The 6432-nt window shown below is 35.2% G+C and overlaps 1 pseudogene; it reads right to left on the reverse strand.

Annotated features, from left to right (window-relative positions):
* Positions 1-204: 204 nt before the first annotated feature.
* On the reverse strand, positions 205-323 carry LOC145241919 (5S ribosomal RNA; annotated as a pseudogene).
* Between the last annotated feature and the right edge of the window lie 6109 nt (positions 324-6432).

Raw genomic sequence — 6432 nt, forward strand, 5'->3', positions numbered from 1 at the left:
CTATATTTATATTATTATGTCTTAAATTGTGTGTGTGCAGTTAGCACCAACCCTATTCAGGGTTTAACCGGCTGCCCCCGAAGGAGGAAGTTTCATGGGAGTATGAAATTCACAAGTGGTCCCCAATCGCATGTATATCCCCGTTAGGGGAGATGACGACGTTAGATTTTTGCAACTTTTTTCAGGGAGGTATCGACGTCCTCCTACATACAGCACCTGGACTTCCCAAATTGGTCACCCATTTTAGTAATCACTAGGCTCAACGTTGCTTAACTTCGGTGATCTGACGGGAACAGGTGTGTCAACGTGATTATGCCGTATATCTGTCTTAAATTATAAATTATATATATATATATATATATATATATATATATATATATATATATATATATATATATATATATATGAGCAAACAGTTAATAAAATATGTTAAAAAATACTTTGAAATGAGTTAAAAACATATTTAATCTGAAAAGGAAACACTAGATAAATGGATAGTTCTTAATCCGCGGAGTTTCGAAGAAATACTCTCCTTCTCATCAGAGGGTAGGAATTAGCAAAATGCGGGATCGGATTTTGCATGCCGAAGTATTTGATGAAACAACAAGTAAGTCAAAGATCTTACTTGAAAACAAAATAAGTTAAGCAGAGGGAATATGGTAAAGAAAAAGGTGATTACACATGAATGGATTGTCTGCTGGAAGATAAAAAGTCCAGTGACGGTAAAATCCAAATGTAAAACTTCAAGAAAGTTAAAAGAATTTCCATTTACACAAGTAAAATCCAACGAAATCCCATAATTGGAAGAAGTGTACAAGTGTTTGAAAAGAAACAACAGCAATAATAATAATAATAATAATAATAATAATAATAATAATAATAATAAAGGACATTTCCTGTTGAACTACTTGAAATCAGACGGCTCGTAGATTCGATTATTATCTGTTGAATTCATATCGGGACACTAAAACCATTGGCGTAAATTTCGATCCTGATTCAGACTGTAGAGTGTAAGGAGAAATCGAAAGAAAGGAATAATAGATTTTTATTAAAAACTCAGTAAAACACACACATAAACAACAAATTTGATATTTTGACAAGAGTTACCTGACTTGAATACTTATTCTTCTGCCAGAAATAATAGTAATAATTTACAGGAATTTACGACAAAACATACATGCAAGCGTTTAAATTGACAACATAAAGAATTTTTTAAAAATTTGAATAACATTAGGGTATAAGCGATAATATATATATATATATATATATATATATATATATATATATATATATATAAAATAAAAATTGCAATTAAATTTACCAAAATGATCCAAGATGGTAAAATTAAAGTATATTATAAATATTAAAGAATTAATATTTATAAAATTATCTCAGCCAGATGTAAAAGCTCGGTGAAACCAAATAGGAAATAGATCTTATAATATGAGCAAACAGTTAATAAAATAAACAAAAAACACTTTGAAATGAGTTAAAAACATATTTAATCTGAAAAGAAAACACTAGATAAATGGATAGGATCGGATTTTGCATGCAGAAGTATTTGACGAAACAACAAGTAAGTCAAAGATCTTACTTGAAAACAACAAAAAAAGTGAAGCACAGGGAATATGGTGAAGAAAAAGGTGATTACACATGAATGGATAGTCTGGTGGAAGATAAAAAATCCAGTGACGGTAAAATCCAAATGTAAAACTTCAAGAAAGTTAAAAGTTTTAGTATATACAAATATATATATATATATTGTGACACCCTGCACTGAAGAATCCCGAAAGGATGAAACACTAGTGTCTGTAGGTATTTAATTATTATAGTAAAAAAAAAAAATAATTATGACAGCCCCTTTAAGAAATACGTTTCTTATCGTTGAGCACTTTCTGTTGAATAAAAGTCGGTCAATTTAGCTCTTATGCGTAGATCGTCGTATAACGATTTGATCACTGTCTGTCTGACGTAATGAACATTTAAATTAAAATGTTTAAAATTCAACGCTATTTCACACGATTAATGGTAGCCGAATGGATACGGCCTCCGCTAATCGAGCCAGAGATGTCTCGTGTCTCGTGTCGCGGGGTTCGAATCGTTCGACTGGTAGTAATTGTGACACCCTGCACTGAAGAATCCCGAAAGGATGAAACACTAGTGTCTGAAGGTATTTAATTATTATAGTAAAAAAAAATAATTATGACAGCCCCTTTAAGAAATACGTTTCTTATCGTTGAGCACTTTCTGTTGAATAAAAGTCGGTCAATTTAGCTCTTATGCGTAGATCGTCGTATAACGATTTGATCACTGTCTGTCTGACGTAATGAACATTTAAATTAAAATGTTTAAAATTCAACGCTATTTCACACGATTAATGGTAGCCGAATGGATACGGCCTCCGCTAATCGAGCCAGAGATGTCTCGTGTCGCGGGGTTCGAATCGTTCGACTGGTAGTAATTGTGACACCCTGCACTGAAGAATCCCGAAAGGATGAAACACTAGTGTCTGTAGGTATTTAATTATTATAGTAAAAAAAAAAATAATTATATATATATATATATATATATATATATATATATATATATATATATATATATATGCGTGTACATATCTATATAAATGTACTTGTGTTCTACACACATAATTGAATTCCCTTGTCCATTACAATTATTTCAATATTATTGTTCACACCTCACGTTTTTTTTTTTTAACCTTTTTTTCTCCTTTGTGTTACGGGTTCAAGCCTGCCTGCCTACTACTACTACTACTTCTTTTTTTTTAACACCTCTCTTCACTGTTGTTTTCATTTGGTTTTTACTCAACATAACCGGGCAACACCGGGTGCCCCTGCTAGTTACATATACAAGCAAAAATACACAGGGGCGGGAGCATATTATTGTCAGCATATATTTCTAATTCTCGGTTGAAAATGATGACATTCTTCACATTTTGATCAATAAAAAAAAATACATGTTAAGATTTTTGTTCCTTAGAAGAAGCGGAAGCGCTCAACCAGTGAATCTTAACGTAAATCTCACGTGACCAACGCACCGTTCCGAGATTTTTAAAAACTACCGTAAAAACAACAAACGGACTTTTACTTTCTGATTCTCTGCTCCAACAACAACATGAATCTTTCTCTTATTCTCTCTCTTTTTTTACTAGAACTACTTTTTTTTTTTTTATATCATGGACGTTTTAAATGTTTTATTTGAGTTCCAGCTGCAATGCGATATGATATGGGGTTAAGGGTAAGGTTACATCAGATCACATAAATGATTTAATGTAGGGTCTACGGCAGATCAATTTTCTTGCAATTTGATTATGTCATTTTAACAACAAAACAACAAACAAAGGATATTAAACCTGATAAATGTTTTCGTGGCTGTGTATGAATAAATGCAACCTTTTACATGTTGTTGAAAGCTGTCATGCACTATTTTACGCAGTAAGCATATGGTATGGTATTAAAAAGTATCAACACACACACACACACACACACACACACACATATATATATATATATATATATATATATATATATATATAAGAGAAAGAAAATTAAAACTGTAAGCTGAAATTTACAATCAAAATTTCAGTTTCGATTTCACTTAATGTCATAACTAGCAAATTCTAGCATTGCTACAAATATATTTTGCTGATTTCTTTCTGTCCTCTGATGAGAAGAATAACAAGAATAGCATTCTTTGAAACTCCACAGAATAAGAACTTTGTAAATTGTTTTTGGAGTATTCTGTCGAACAATAAATTTTGATTATAAATTTCAACTTACAGTTTTAATTTCTTTCTCTTATAATAAGCTCTACTCTCTATTCCGTATTGAGCTTTTTTATTTGGTTGGGATTTAATTATCCATATATAAATATAGGTATTTTTTTATTTTATATTAGATTGAAGTTTACCATTGCGTATATCAGGTAAACACTGTGTCATTTTGTATATATATATATATATATATATATATATATATATATATATATATATATATATATGTGTGTGTGTGTGTGTGTGTGTGTGTGTGTGTGTGTGTGTGTGTGTGTGTGTGTGTTCAAGTACGTCTGATTGAACACAACGGAGTTGATTTTCCCCAGATTTTTCTGGATATCTTAACACCAGGACAAATATGCTAACAGTATTTAATAACTAACAAGAAACTAAATAAATAAACTATAAAATAAGAAAATCGAAATTAAAAATGAAAATAATTCGCCCCTAACCATCATGCACAAACCTTTATAACCAATAATGCGAAGCTCGCGATTTGTTTACAAACAAACGTTTGAGCCCTCTACGAGTAGCGGACGAATGTTTATTATAATAATCGTTCGGATAGGTTAATTTCGGCCACCGATTCCGTAGTCATGTGGGTAGGACTGCCGACTGTCATCACGACGGTTCTAGGTTCGATCCTCGGCTTGGGAGAGGTGTTAGTCTAGCGGCACTGATGAGTTGTGATACAACGAAACAGGTCTGTATGTCGATGACTAAAATATATTTTATAAAGCTCCCCTCTTTGGTAGAGCACTCTTGTAAATTATCTTACTCGCTGCTTAATTTAGCTGAAATAATGCGAAGCTCGCGATTTGTTTACAAACAAACGTTTGAGCCCTCTACGAGTAGCGGACGAATGTTTATTATAATAATCGTTCGGATAGGTTAATTTCGGCCACCGATTCCGTAGTCATGTGGGTAGGACTGCCGACTGTCATCACGACGGTTCTAGGTTCGATCCTCGGCTTGGGAGAGGTGTTAGTCTAGCGGCACTGATGAGTTGTGATACAACGAAACAGGTCTGTATGTCGATGACTAAAATATATTTTATAAAGCTCCCCTCTTTGGTAGAGCACTCTTGTAAATTATCTTACTCGCTGCTTAATTTAGCTGAAATAATGCGAAGCTCGCGATTTGTTTACAAACAAACGTTTGAGCCCTCTACGAGTAGCGGACGAATGTTTATTATAATAATCGTTCGGATAGGTTAATTTCGGCCACCGATTCCGTAGTCATGTGGGTAGGACTGCCGACTGTCATCACGACGGTTCTAGGTTCGATCCTCGGCTTGGGAGAGGTGTTAGTCTAGCGGCACTGATGAGTTGTGATACAACGAAACAGGTCTGTATGTCGATGACTAAAATATATTTTATAAAGCTCCCCTCTTTGGTAGAGCACTCTTGTAAATTATCTTACTCGCTGCTTAATTTAGCTGAAATAATGCGAAGCTCGCGATTTGTTTACAAACAAACGTTTGAGCCCTCTACGAGTAGCGGACGAATGTTTATTATAATAATCGTTCGGATAGGTTAATTTCGGCCACCGATTCCGTAGTCATGTGGGTAGGACTGCCGACTGTCATCACGACGGTTCTAGGTTCGATCCTCGGCTTGGGAGAGGTGTTAGTCTAGCGGCACTGATGAGTTGTGATACAACGAAACAGGTCTGTATGTCGATGACTAAAATATATTTTATAAAGCTCCCCTCTTTGGTAGAGCACTCTTGTAAATTATCTTACTCGCTGCTTAATTTAGCTGAAATAATGCGAAGCTCGCGATTTGTTTACAAACAAACGTTTGAGCCCTCTACGAGTAGCGGACGAATGTTTATTATAATAATCGTTCGGATAGGTTAATTTCGGCCACCGATTCCGTAGTCATGTGGGTAGGACTGCCGACTGTCATCACGACGGTTCTAGGTTCGATCCTCGGCTTGGGAGAGGTGTTAGTCTAGCGGCACTGATGAGTTGTGATACAACGAAACAGGTCTGTATGTCGATGACTAAAATATATTTTATAAAGCTCCCCTCTTTGGTAGAGCACTCTTGTAAATTATCTTACTCGCTGCTTAATTTAGCTGAAATAATGCGAAGCTCGCGATTTGTTTACAAACAAACGTTTGAGCCCTCTACGAGTAGCGGACGAATGTTTATTATAATAATCGTTCGGATAGGTTAATTTCGGCCACCGATTCCGTAGTCATGTGGGTAGGACTGCCGACTGTCATCACGACGGTTCTAGGTTCGATCCTCGGCTTGGGAGAGGTGTTAGTCTAGCGGCACTGATGAGTTGTGATACAACGAAACAGGTCTGTATGTCGATGACTAAAATATATTTTATAAAGCTCCCCTCTTTGGTAGAGCACTCTTGTAAATTATCTTACTCGCTGCTTAATTTAGCTGAAATAATGCGAAGCTCGCGATTTGTTTACAAACAAACGTTTGAGCCCTCTACGAGTAGCGGACGAATGTTTATTATAATAATCGTTCGGATAGGTTAATTTCGGCCACCGATTCCGTAGTCATGTGGGTAGGACTGCCGACTGTCATCACGACGGTTCTAGGTTCGATCCTCGGCTTGGGAGAGGTGTTAGTCTAGCGGCACTGATGAGTTGTGATACAACGAAACAGGTCTGTA

The sequence above is a fragment of the Euprymna scolopes genome, chromosome 20, assembly GCF_053919585.1.
Source record: "Euprymna scolopes isolate OS-2025 chromosome 20, ASM5391958v1, whole genome shotgun sequence".
Lineage (NCBI taxonomy): Eukaryota > Metazoa > Mollusca > Cephalopoda > Sepiida > Sepiolidae > Euprymna > Euprymna scolopes.